At 39.0% G+C, this 14,539-nt stretch overlaps 1 long non-coding RNA gene across 1 annotated transcript in view; it reads right to left on the bottom strand.

The window, feature by feature from the left end:
* The window catches only part of LOC115336986, a 57,943-nt gene that overhangs the window by 36,209 nt on the left and 7,195 nt on the right, over positions 1–14,539 (bottom strand). Inside the window, exon 2 of the long non-coding RNA XR_003922002.1 lies at positions 6,426–6,560. This is a non-coding gene — a long non-coding RNA (uncharacterized LOC115336986). The remainder of the gene's footprint in view (positions 1–6,425; positions 6,561–14,539) is intronic.

Here is a 14,539-nt window from a genome sequence, read left to right on the forward strand (position 1 = left end):
ATGTTTAAATAGCACAGCTTGTGATTCTTAATTGAGTTTATGGTTAGGCAAGGTATGCTTTCTAAAAGGAAGCTGTGGAAAAACATGGGCAATTAAGCCAGGTTTCGACCTTGCATAAACCCTTAGTTGAGAATAGCCATGATAAGGGAGCAAATAAATGGTGTATCAATACTGGGCTCTTTTTTCCTGTGAAAAGATCTATTTCTGCTTGCGAGTTTCACTGTGCTCCTTCCTGCCCCAGTTCATTTGAAGGCGAGCAGCAGAGGCCCCAAGGAACACTTTCTCCTGGTTTCTCGGCATAGTTCTATCTCCTACAGACAACAGCTGGCAATTAATCACAAAAATCCTGGTCCTATCCAGACACATTTATATTCCAGGTGTCCTCCTGCAAATTTGGGCTGTGAATGAGATTATGTCTGCCTTTTTTATGTTGCTTGCTCTGTTGGCTTTACAGCACAGTACCCCCAAGTGGCCTGTTTAAGTCAGAATTCAAACACAATAGTTCACTGATGGTTTTTTAATGAACAAAGCTGAAACTGAATGAAGATTAAAAAAATAGAGAGTAGCAGCGAGCACTTCAAAGAATCCTGTGTAAACAAAGCTGCAGTTTGGCGACCATGTCAGAGGAAATGAATGTTTTACTTAAAATCATGCAAAAGACAATCATCCAAATTTTCACTTTGCAATGCCTTTCAGTGGCCTGTGGGTCCTGGCTCGTGGTTTTGCTCAGAGTGTCTGTAAAGTGGTAACGCTAATCTTTGGAAGTAATTTCTTCCCTCCTTCGTGGAGGTTTTCTATGATTATGAGCCAAGAAGGACTGGGTAGAGCTTAAACTTCCTATCACGATTATCACGTGGTATATAAAACAGCGGGACAAACGGTAAACTGATGACAATGACACTGAGAGGATGGCAGGAAGGAGAGGAAAGGGTTTGGTTTTTTTTTTTAATTGGCAGTTCCCCTTAATGTTTATTCATGAACTAAAATGTAGTACATTTTGTACTGGCAACTTCTGCTTCAGGTAGTCAGTTAGCCTCTTGAAGTAAAAATTCTTTGGACAGTTGTCATCAAGTGTTTTGATTGAAACCATCTTGTTTTAAACAGATGCAGGACCATATTCTGCAAGGAGCTGAGTGCTTAATAGCTTCACTGAATTTTCTAAGAGGTAAAGTCATACTGGTATCAGCCAGGGAGCGTGCAGTACCTTCTTCAACGTGTACCCAAAGTCAGAGGTACTGGCTCCATAATTGGCTAGGGACTGCCGTGGATGCTGAAAACACATCTTGCTGTAGCCTTTACTCACAGCCTAGTGAGAGCTATTCTGGAGCTGAATGCTGAGGCAGAGGGCGAGGAAACATTTGTTATGAGGTCTGTCTGGCTTACATACGACGACAGGGATGTTTGCATCTGATTTGTTCCTACCATTGGCATAATTATTATATAAAAGCTACTAGACACTGCAGTCACTGTCTTTCACTGCAGTGTGGTAGGATATCATGCCTTTAACTGAGGTTTCTGGGATATAACCCTCTCTGAACAGTGTCAAGTCAATTCAGCTGACAGAAGGGCAAGATGATAATGTGACAGCAAAGGGTTTCATGCAATATGATACCTTTAGGATTTTTCCTCTTGTTTTGCAATATGAAATATATAGTGCTGTGTGTGATTCAGATTTATTGTCAAAGGCAGATTTTATCTCATTGAACACAATGATTGAATAATACTGCCAGTCAAAATAACCAAGTTAAAATAAACCACATATTGTCAGAGTCTACATGGTGGTTTATACAAGAACTGGTATGCTGGGTTAATATTACTGTTTCAAAGGTGATGCCAAAAATGGCTGGATGGGATTATAATAGCAGTAGTTACAAGTTACCAGCAACACAGATTTTGTTTCTTTTTCATATAATTATTTCATTAAATAAAAAGAAAAGAAATAGCAAGCTGAAAATAAAATGGAAGAGTTAGGGTTTGATACACTGCTATACACAACACTGAGCGCTCAAGGGTCTTCTCTTAAGGGTCACATTCAAGAAACTCTGGCCACCTTCCCCACCATGGCAGCTCACCCAGAGCCAAGGCAGTGTGTCTTGCACCGGCTCCCACCAGCCGAACTGGTGAATCTGCATCTTCATTTTCAGAAAGGTGCACTAGTCCAGAAACCTCATTACTCTCTCACAATGATCATGATAATGATAACAAAACGTCATATGGTAGATTAAAGAGCAAAATATTGAAAATTGCATGGGGAAGCTGTAATCTACCCTCTCCATTTCTTTTATTATTAATGGCGTTATTGGTTAGCTGCTGCCAACAGGCAAAGGGAAAGAAGTTCCCTGCCCCAAAGGACTTACAGTCCAAGGACCTGATCCTGCGTACTGTTGTATATGACTGTACACAAGCATATATGTGCTAGCATTCATTTCCTGTTTGCCTGTTGATGAAGATGCTTAAAATTGCAGTTTATTCAAGAAAAGCTCCCACCTATATCAAAAGTAATTGATAGACTTAATTGAGGTATGCATTTTTGAGTACCTGCTAGTACTAATACCTATCTTAAAAATCCATATAAACTGACTGGCAAGTATATTGATGTACATCAGATGGTAGGTTTATATGTCTGTCTAATAAAACAAGGATTTACAAGTAGTCCTATGACTAATTTCAACTATTTAGATAATGTGGTTTTTCTTTTCTAAATCACTTCGTTTTGCTGGTTTGCTAACTTCCTGAATTTAGATATCATTATATGATTTCTACATTTTTCTAACGTTACCTCCCTGCCACTGGATACTTTTCCCTCTAGAGTCCTATCGTTTTATGAAAAAAAGGGATTAACCTTATAGCCAGTCAGTTGTTGGCTATTCATCTTTACTTTGCTTTTCCAAACTGTGAAGATTACACAATTTTGATAATGTTACTTGTTTGGGTTTTTTTGTTATTGCTGTATAGGATAACTGGGCCTGCAAAAAATGTATTTGTTAATCAGAACTGAAAAAGTGCAGCATTTCAGCATTTTTAAATCATTCCTGTCATTTTTGTACAATTTCAGAGAAGTCCAGTATAGTTCTGTAAGTGGATTTGGCCTAAATAATGTCATTTCTTCTTCAGTACTCTGTTATACAGGTGTGTATGAGGCTGGTAGAATATACTATTGCATTTTGTAAAGAAAATATAAAACTAAATGTTATTTAGTGGGTACAGCAGTCAAATCTTACATTCCTGAGTAAGGGTTTTGAGGTTGACGGTTCAGTTTCTGCAAACCATAATGACTTGCCTATCACAATTTGAGAGTGAATGCTGCATATTCTGTCCTTTAAAGAAAAACTCATTAAGAGAACAGTAGCTGTACAGAAAAAATTATTTTCTCACTTTATAGTTTTTGTTCGCGGACAATCAGACACAGTGGTGTTCTTTAAGGAAAACTTAATGAGCATTTCATATGAGGTAGGAGTGTAAAAAGAGAGAAAAGTAGCTGTGTCATACAAGAAACTTGAGTATTCTATAATGATTTTCTTTCAAGCTGTCCTGCTTAAACAACATAGTCCTAAAATACATAACTGTCTTCATTCTTCTCAATTTTCATATTTAGATAAAAGAAAGCCCTATGAATAATCTTGGTCTTTCAAGAAACTTTTTTATCTTTTTTTTTTTTTTTTTTAATAAATTTTCCACCTATGGAACATGGTCTGCATTTGGTCTTATAATGACCTTTCATTTGCTGAAATCCTCAGTCACGCATTAATCACTTCTTATCTGGACTGTTGCTATTCCCTCTTTATAGTCTTTATAAATCCTTGTTATCTCAACTTCAGGGGTACTGACGTATCATAGCCAGACAGTTCTGTCTGTCCAGTAAATACCACTATATCAGCTTCATCTTTCAGATCATTCCCTAGCTTTATACTTAGACTGACCTTCTAATCAACCTCAAAATGGTGTTTTTCAAAATGTTTCCTAAATTATTCTAATTCATTATATTAACTTGTTGTCCAGCTACAGCTAACTTTGCTCTTGCATCTTGGTATCTTCTCTGTCTCTGCTCCGCAATTTGAGGTGACTACTAAGGTCTCATTTGAGCCGACTACTAAGGTCTCATTTGAGCCAAATGAGATTCCCCATCTTTGCAGTGTCTCTGTGACCAAGTAATTTTAAATCTCACATTACTTTTTTTAGCATAGGTTGCTTGATTTTGTGCAAATCCTTGTATGATATTGCTTTATACAGAATTGTATTTCACAATTTGCTTCAGAATAATTTCAGAATAAACCAAGAAGATAATCCTGTGTAATTCACTAGTTTCTTTCATTTCGTACTCAATGATTTAAGCTGACAAATGTGGTTTCAATATAGCTTTTGTTTACATGAGTCTCACCAAATTGGTGTAAAATATTTGTTCTTTTTAATCCCCCAAACTGAAAAGGGAGTGTGTATTAAAAATACATATATAAAAATATAAAATCTATAGCTGCATGATGAATTTGAAGGGTTTCAATTTTATAAACCGATGCATTTTGAATTTATTTACTGCATTTATTTTCTGAGCCTTAGGCACAAAAATAAAAGAAGATTTGAGTAAGCAATAATTTTATTTTTTTTTTAATTTTTGGAAGAATATTTAAAAACCTTTAGCTCAAGATATGAAACTAATTTGATGAAAATTCTCTGGAATGAAGCTTGATATAAGTTGTAAGAAATGCTTTATAGAAGGAGAAACAAATTAAAAAAAAGAAATTAAATAATAATACTTAATCCCAATGCTAAAATCCTCATTAGCTTCTTCTAATACAGAGGGGTTTGTGACTAATTTCCCTCCAAGCAAAGTAAATGACCACTTCTCTGTTCATAAAAGCAACAAAACTTTGTAAGGCTATGAGAATGTGACATTTTAGTACAGCCTAAAAGAACAGATTTACAACTGTCAAAACCACCTCATACTGATGGCAAGCCTTAAATTTATTGCAGCACACACTTTTAGGCAAACTTACACTAGGAAGCTCCCTTTCTAACAAATGGAAAGGGACATCCCTGCTCTGAATCATCCTTAGAAGGATTTTATTTCATTCTTTCTACTGGTGACATTTTGACTACTATATAAAAAAATACAAAAATTCAAGTATAGATTTTTTTTTTATGAATTCTCATCTGTGTCACAATAAGGCTAATTTATAATGTGTGAGCTCTGTTTTCTTTCATTTTGTAAAATGTTGACTTGCAAACTGAAGCAGAAAGTAATTGCACTACAGCAGGCACTTTCCACAGTTTTACTGCCCTGGTTATACACACTTTTATAGGAGAATCCTTCCTTTTACCAGCTAATTGAAGGGATTTTTTTTTAAACTTGGGTTATGAATTACTGTATGATTTAACTTGAAGAGCTGCTCTGTAACATCTAATTTAAAGTAATAAGGATGCTACAATCCAGGAAACTGTACTTATGAAACACCCCGACTTTTCAATGAGGTACAAAACGTCATGTGGCATATGAAAGCTGCCAGTAGAAAAGTAATAGAGAGAAACAGAAACAGAAAACAGGGACAAGGTCAAGTCTGGAATGTTTCAGAGACTTAGCAAATGACAGATGAGTGTGACAGAGGCATGAAGGAATAGATTCCTGGAAACTTATTTTATAATTAGAATATGAGTTCTGAGTATCTGGTAGATACTCTTCAACTACAGCTACGTTGACAGCTTAAATAACTTTGTGTATTCTTTTCATATAATGGCAAGGTCACCACATTGTCTCATGTTAAAATCACAATATGGCACACTGAGAGTAGTTGGCTGTTCACCATTTCTTTTGTAATTCAAACTCTCCTGACTAGAAGACAGAAAATTGGGCACATAGTATCTCAACAATAGAAAAAATATTAGAAATGAGAATTGTGTAATTTCTCTGGAGGTTGCACCGTACACATTTAAATTAAATGCCAGTGCAGAGGCTTGGGTGATCACATTTTGTACCATTTAAGCACATCTTCTGTCAGATTTAGAAAGGATTTAAGTAAGGGTCTGTGAATGTGGGTGAATTTATTCTGTAATTACCACTTCATAATTTTAGAACTACCAACATGGAAACATGCCAATATTTTCCATAAAACAACCTGATTTAGAAACTTACTATTTTTTCCCTCTCTTTCGGTGTAAAACTACCACTTCTAGATAAAGCCACGTGATGTGAAGAAACATACCCAGACATGGAAACAAACAGAATTTTTTAATAATGAAGACAGAGAAAAAAGATAAATTGAAAAATTAATGAACAGAAAGGATAAGATTTTCTGATATACCTAAAAAACACCTTAAAACAGACTTGTGAATGTGATGACAGGACATCTCGGGGGAAGGCTAATGAGCCATTAGCTTAATGAAGTTTATTTACTATTGCTTAAGCCATTACTTTCTACAGGCTTTCCACCTACCGTGAAATAATCAATTTTATGAGTCCTCCTTCAGTGCAGAGTTAAACAGATTGGCTTCCTTGGACCATTTCAGCTTGGACCCCCAAGGAAGCCAATCTGAGAGGCAGCAACATTGAGGAACCCCAGGGACATCAACTGCAATTGCAAAGATACACACAGCAGTTAGAATGAGGATTTTGAAACAGAAAAGAATTATTGTGCAGACAACAACAAAAGACATAAGTATTAGTTTAAACATGAACAAAAGTCAGGATCTGCAAGTATCTTAAAAAAATATTAAAGTCCAGGTTACTCAGAATTCAGGCTAAAGAACAGGCAAAATACTCTGCTACCTGTCACTCCACTCTATTTCTAATCTCAAAAATAAAATTAAAAAAAGACCACCCATGCAGTTAGTTACATTAATGAATATGTTTACTACATGAGGTATTACTAAATGGTATGCTACAACAGCCAGGAGCAAGCGCTTCCCAGAGCCTGAGCCAACAAGAGCCATTTAACTGCCATTAGAACATCACAGAGTCCAAGCTAATAAGCCCTGCTGTGAAGTAGTGTATATTATTTTAGGAATGATGCCATGTTAACGTGGCATGGCTTGTATTGGTTGAGAGTGCAAAAGAACAAGATTATTTGCTAGCTAAAACCTATGTAACACAGTCACAATTACAGCGAAGAGTTTAGGTTGCTCAAGCAGCTTAGTTGTGTATCTCTAATATTTTCCACAACTATAGCCAGAGCCCCATCTATGAACAAGATGAGTAACTGCCTTGTTTCCATACAGAAGTCATGCTATCTGCTACCTAAGTGATATAGAATTAACCTAATTAAATCTTAATTTTTTTCATTGGTAGGCTACAAAATTCTATTGCTTTTTAACTCTTGTTAGACATGATGTTGGAAATTTGGGGGAAGTGAGATCACAAAAAAGATTATCTGATATTTCTCTCTCTTTTGAAATAATCAAGATCCCCCCCAAATCACCTTAAACACTGCTTTACTAAAACGACATGTTTTACATTAAGATTGATTTGCAAATAATGGGTATAGATTCTTAGAAAATATACTCTATACTCAGAGATGTTGCTATGATTTTTTAGAAACTTTTTATTTCAGAGGATAATATTACTTGCTGTGGATGCTTCTCATATGTAGATGCAATGCCAGTGGAACTGAGATACTGGAGGATGCAGATCTGCAAATCAGATTGCTGAGGAATACCTCATTCCAAATACCTCATACAAATAAATGGGTACCAGTAGAAACCCAGATTTTCAGACAGTGGCTTTATTTTTTGAACTCTCTTGTACTAAAACATTTATTGTGTTTAGTAGTTCTCTGGTGCAACAGGAAGATGTAGGTAGGTATTTGCATTATCTGCTAACACTGCCTTCTATAGAAAAGGAAGACACAGCATGTAAAAATACAAAAGACAAGTAAAATTAGGGAAGAATCTGATTCTTCACCTACAATTCAGTTACAGATTGTAACTTTGGGCTGGCCTGGACCTTTATAAGGCCGAGATAGACTGGCCAAAAACAGGAAGAAGGAGAAAATTCTAGAACATCCATAAATAGTATTTGGCAAAATATTTAGAAGAAACTGTCGTAGTTTCCTGTATAGGCCGTAAATGAAGGGAAAATCAAACAAAATAATCTGGTTTTGCAGTCTGAGCAAAAACTGACAAGCCTCAAAGCTAAGCAGACAAAAACTGGTACGTTGACTGGGGGTAGGTGGGAGCCATACCCAAAGCAAATCTACAGTCTACACTCACAGTAAACCTACAGTCCCTAGAGCTTCCCCAAAAGCCCATAAATCTCATTTTTCCAAAGGTAAGTTTGCTAGAAAACAGAGATGATTTTGCACTCTATTTTTCAAGATGTGGTATATCTAACATAGCAGCAATGTATAATGCACAGACCAATGAAGGTGAATTCAGGTACTTCACTCATCCCAGTCCAACAAGAAAACTATCTCAGGGTAGCAAAGTACCTTTAGAAAAGTCATGTGGAGTCATTCATACTTTGCATTATCAAATTATATTTTGGCATCAACCAAGTACAGCTGTCATATTTAGTAAAAAACTGGATGCAGTGAGCCTGTAATATTTAAAACTGATGCCAGAGGAAATGAGGAATTGCAGAGGCACAAAGAAACAAAAAAGGCCAAACAGAATAATCAATATGGTACAGTATCTGAAGGTCTTTCCCATACAGAAAAATCTACTACATATCTTACAGGGGAAAACAACAGTAATAGCTTGTATTTGGGTCCCCCAAATTTGGCAGACAGAAACTGAGGAGATAGGTCCTATCATCCCAGCATCCTGCAAAATTGAAGAGAAGGGGCAACAGGAACCTGCCAATTTGCACAAGAACATCTTAAATAACAGTGATAGCACGTTAGTATAAATGTCTCTATCAAAGTAAAGAGATCCCTTAAAGATCTGTAGCAAAAGTAGTGTCTGTGCCTGAGGGGGAATCCACAGATCCAAGCCACTGAGACACATCACAGATACGTCAAAAGTATCTGATATGCTTTATGCAGTGCTCTGCATTCAAACACCCTGCCTTAACTACACATAATATGCCATATTATTTGTGTTTAGTAGAGTCTAAAAGTCTACTACATTAGCACAATATCACCAATAGAGCTGTGTCCATAATAATCCTCATAAACTGTTGGTAAATGGTGCTCCTCAGAGTAGCCTTCCTGCAACTATCAGCAATGTTGTGCCTCATAAAAATCTGACTTAAAAAATTCAATTGTGCTACTACTGGGTTTTGGTATTGGTCTGTCTTGGACTGTCTGGACTGAATTGGTTTGTTCTGCTTCTGTGCTCATCTTCCCTGACAGCTGGGGAACAACAATATGTACTCACATCTTCGTGAGATGTGGCTATTCCCAGAATGAGAGCTTCTTTATTAAGGAATCTTGTCTTGCTTCCCAGTTACCAGTTGTCTTCCCAGTTGTTTCCACTCTGTGTGGCTCTTTTATGAAATGCAACCAGCTTATAAATACTGCAGTAATGACATTTTACTTGTTGCATTCATGATAAGCACCTATGCTGTATGTCACCCTTGACAATACTGTGGAAACTTTTACTGAAAAACAAAAAACTCTTCACAAAATCCTTTGGGCACAAATAGATCACTATTAAAGACAAAGTGAACTTTTTCAGACGTAACATAGCAAATGAATGTATTTTTATGTAAGGTGTTTATTGTATCTATAAACACCAACATTTTTAGAATATACTGACCACACTGTCACTTTTTCAGATTATGTTTAAGTTTGTGAAACAGGTTTACTCCATTTCCTCAGGAGTAACTGAATAGTTGAGAACATGATCTTTAACTTCTGAGTCTTCTTGCTTTTTATATGTCACTGGACCTTGGTGCTGTTCTGCAGCTGGGTGAATGTAAATTCTGCAATTTGGGAAAAAAAATTTGAAGACCTATGAAGGGGATTGAATTTCTTAGGGAAATAAAATTCAGGGATTTTAAAAAGAGGGAACAGACAATCATGATTAGATTGCTTTTTGTTTAGGATTGTGCAGGCTTTACCTAAAGCATCATATCTAAAAATAAAATACAGCTACTGTCACATTTAATTCAATTTGAAGATAATTTCTCTAGCCAGACTTGCACAAAAGGGAAACACATGTAGATATTGTCCAGCTCAAAAACAATATGGCCACCTCTTTGTCTAGCTTATTTAATTGCTAGATTTAATTTCTCTCTCTCTTTCCTGAATGAGTGTCCCATGCCATTTAAAATACACCAAACGTTTTGAATTTACTGATCCATAAACATCTGTCCAACCCACAGCTATTGACACTAAAGAGCTACATGTGCTGTCTCCTCCGTGGCAGGCTCAAACTCCAGTCTGTTTAATGTTTGTGTTCTGGGAGCATCTGCTGAGGGCTGTTTGTAATAGCCTCCTCATGCATGTTCATGCTGCTAGACACCAGGCTACTCCTCACATCAAGCTGAAGTAAAGAACCATAAGGGTGGTTAGCACTAATTTGTTTTTAAATCTATACATCTCACAGAAAGTCCCAGATCTGGTTTTGTACTTAAATCATGAAGATGGTAGGAGTTGTTCACAGATGAGATTGGGTATAATATGGGCCAGGATTTCTAGATGTCTCCAAAAAGCTGACAAAGGAGCAGATAACTGGAGCATGATACAGCATTATGAAGCAGGCTGATGCACGGAATAACAAGAGAAGATGATGAGAGAGGCACAAAGATGGAAGAGGGCATGTGACGGACCATGTGCCAGCTTTCTCACCTACCCCAGCACAGGGATGGGGCTCAGCATCCTCCATTTCCTTCTTGTGGTGGCACTCTACAACAGATAGCTGGCAGATAAGTAAGGCTTGCCATTCTTCTGGGAAGGTCCCTGAAGTCACCTTTCACAAGGATTTTTAGTAGCTTGAACTTGGCTTGGGTTCATCCTGCTGGCAAGGGAAATGGGACTGCAAGGTGGCTGGGCTGGGAGCTTTGGGATCTTTGGGATCTTTGGCGGCACTCTGGGACCTGAAGACCCAAACACAATGTAAGTGTAAACAGCTTCAGTCTCATGATTCTGAAAGAGAGATGTCCGTGGAGGAATGCACCTCCTGCAGATAAGGTGAAGCTTAATCAGTCAATAGTTGTACAACTGAAAATGTACAAAGCAATAAAACTATCATGAAGACAGAGCACAAGTAAACTAAAAGATTCCTGTTACCTTCACTGGACTTGGGACTAGTCCTGTAGATAAACCCATTTGCTGTTGTTGCAAGCTAGCACTTTTGAAATTTTAGGCTGACAGATACCTACTTGCTTACATGTGCTTAAAAGTCTTGAGACTTATTACAGAGCAGCGTACGCTTTACATTTCCCCATCATGCTCTGTGCTGTGTTGTAGCTCTAAACAATTAAAGAGTTTACAGTTTCTTTACCTCAAGCATATGCCAAATCCCACTCTTACTTATGACATGGTGTGATTCAGCACAACGAAATCAGCAGATACACCAGGATTTAACCTATGAATTTTCTAAAGAAGCATAAGAAAACAGTGAAGATTTAAGAAGGGAAGTTGTTTGTGGTTTAGCATGGCATCTAGCATTGTAAGTGGTAATTCTATTTCATTTTGAGTAAAGCAGAAATAAAATGTTTAGCATGTAGTAAATGCTCAAATGGACGTATTATGCTATGCTGGTGTTTATTTTGTTCATGTCAGAAAAATTATATTAGCTTGTCTGGTAAATCTTACTTAACAATAAAGCTACACAATGACTGTCATTAATCATTTCCATGTTATACACACATCTTGTAAAAAGTTTATATATGCTTGAAATTAACCTTGAATGTATTGTTTTGGTTTCATAGCAGCATGTTTTACATGTTTTTTTCATTTCCAAATGGAGAAAAAACCAAGAAGTTGTTTTGCAGCAGGGTTTTTCTTTCTTTTTTTTTTTTTTTTTCCTTTAATTTTAAAATCTCTTCATACTCTTATGGTCTGCTTGGCTGCTAAGAATGAACCCCCCCTGGTTTTTGGCAAGTATGAAAGAGCATAACACTCTTGAAGAACTTCATACAAATGTCTGTATATACAAGGATCTTTTCAATATACATATCTTTTCACCACAGCCTCACTTTTCCAGTGCCATACATAAGAGTTTTCCTTCCTATTTCAACACCTTTACAGCTGAATATGAATAATAAGGACATGGGAGCTGAGGAAGACATAGGGGTGAGGACAGTACCGGGGACAGGACTTGAACTAGGTGGGGAAAATGGCTGCAAGGGAATGACCTCTTGGTTAAAAAAAGCTGTGGGAGATAGACCAGTCCTGTAGGGTAGTGATGTGGAGGAGGAGGGAAAAGCTGCTGTGATGGTGAGAGCCAGAAGGAAGTTGGAAGAACTCAGGAGCTGACAGGAGAGTACTGACATCTGTTTAGTCAGCGCTTAAAAGGTTAAAATTTCAGTAGGTGTCTGCATCTTAACCATTCTGGGAGATGCTTGTGTTTTGCTGAGAACCCAAAGATGATGAAAAAAGATGAAGATGCTACAAGTCAGCTTCATCAGGGACCCAACTTAAATGCCTCTATGCAAATGCACATAGTGTGGGGAATAAACAAGAGGACTTAGAGACATGCGCATGCCTGAACGGCTATAATTTTATTGGCGTCACGGAGACATGATGGGATGGCTCCTATGACTGGAGTGTGGAATGGAAGGCTACAGGCTCTCTAGGAAGGACAGGCAGGGAAGAGGAGGAGGGGGTGTCACCCTCTATGTCAGTGACCAGCTGGAGTGTATGAAGCTCTGCCTGGGGATAGATGAGGAGCTGATCGAAAGCTTATGGGTCAGGATTAAAGGAAGGGCAGGGACAGGTGACATTACTTATAGCGGGGGTCTGCTACAGGCCACCCAAGCAGGAAGACCAAGCAGATGAGGCCCTCTGTAGACAGACAGGAGCAGCCTCATGTTCACAAGCCCTGGTCCTCATGGGGGACTTCAACCACCCCGATAACTTGGAAGGACAACATGGCAGGTCATAAGCAATCCAGGAGGTTCCTGGAATGCATTGATGACAACTTCCTTCTCCAAGTGATGGAGGAGCCAACGAGGAGAGGTGCTGTGCTGGACCTTGTGCTCACCAACAAGGAGGGGCTGGTGGGGAATGTGAAGCTCAAGGGCAGCCTTGGCTGCAGTGACCACAAAATGGTGAAGCTCAAGATCCTTAGGGCAGGGAGGAGGGCACAAAGCAAGCTCACCACCCTGGACTTCAGGAGAGCAGACTTTGGCATGTTTGGGGATCTGCTTGGTAGAGCACCATGAGATAAAGCCCTGGAGGGAAGAGGGGCCCCAGAAAGCTGGTTAATATTCAAGGATCACCTCCTCCAAGCTCAGCAGCGATGCATCCCAGCAAAGAGGAAGTCAGGCAAAAATGCCAGGAGGCCTGCATGGATGAACAAGGAGCTCCTGGACAACTCAAACACAAAAAGGAAGCCCACAGAGGGTGGAAGCAAGGACAGGTAGCCTGGGAGGAATAGACAGAGACATTGTTTGAGAAGCCAGGGATCAGGTTAGGAAATATCAAGCCCTGATAGAATTAAGTCTGGCCAGGGACATCAGGGGCAACAAGAAAAGCTTCTATAGATACATCAGTGATAAAAGGAAAACTAGGGAAAATACAGGCCCTCTCTAGAAGGAAACAGGAAACCTGGCTACCCGGGACATGGAGAGGGCTGAGGTACTCAATGACTTTTTTTGCCTCAGTCTTCACAGGCAAGTGCTCCAGCCACACCACCCAAGTCACAGAAGGCAAAGGCAGGGACTGGGAGAATGAAGAACCACCCACCATAGGTGAAGGTCGGATTCAAGACCGTCCAAGGAACCTGAAGGTGCACATGTCTGTGCTACCTGATGAGATGCATCCACAGGTCCTGAGGAAGCTGGCGGATGAAGTGGCTAAGCACTATCCATCATATTTGAGAAGTCGTGCCAGTCCAGGGAAGTTCCCACTGACTGGAAAAAGGAAAACATAAACCCCATTTTTAAAAAGGGAAAAAAGAAAACCCGCGGAACTACAAGCCAGTCAGTCTCATCTCTGTGCCTGGCAAGATCAGGGAGCAGATCCTCCTGGAAATTATGCTAGGGCATATGGAAAATAAGGAGGTGATTGGTGGCAGCTGACATGGCTTCACTAAGGGCAAATTGTGCCTGACAAATTTGGTGGCCTTCTACAATGGGGTTACAGCATGGGTGGATAAGGGAAGAGCAACGGATGTCATCTACCTGGACTTGTACAAAGCATTTGACACTGTCCCGCATGACATCCTTGTCTCTAAATTGGAGAGACATGGATTTGACAGATGGACCACTAGGTGGATAAGGAATTGGCTGGATGGTCGCACTCAAAGGGTTGCAGTCAACAGCTGGATGTCCAAGTGGAGAGCAGTGATGAGTGGCATTCCTCAGGGGTTGGTATTGGGACCGGCGCTGTTTAACATCTTTGTTGGGGACAAGGACAGTGGGATTGAGTGCACACTCAGCAAGTTTGCCGAGGACACCAAGCTATGTGGTGAGGTCAACACGCTGGAGGGAAGGGATGCCTTC

Source organism: Aquila chrysaetos, chromosome Z, assembly GCF_900496995.4.
Source record: "Aquila chrysaetos chrysaetos chromosome Z, bAquChr1.4, whole genome shotgun sequence".
Classification (NCBI taxonomy): Eukaryota; Metazoa; Chordata; class Aves; order Accipitriformes; family Accipitridae; genus Aquila; species Aquila chrysaetos.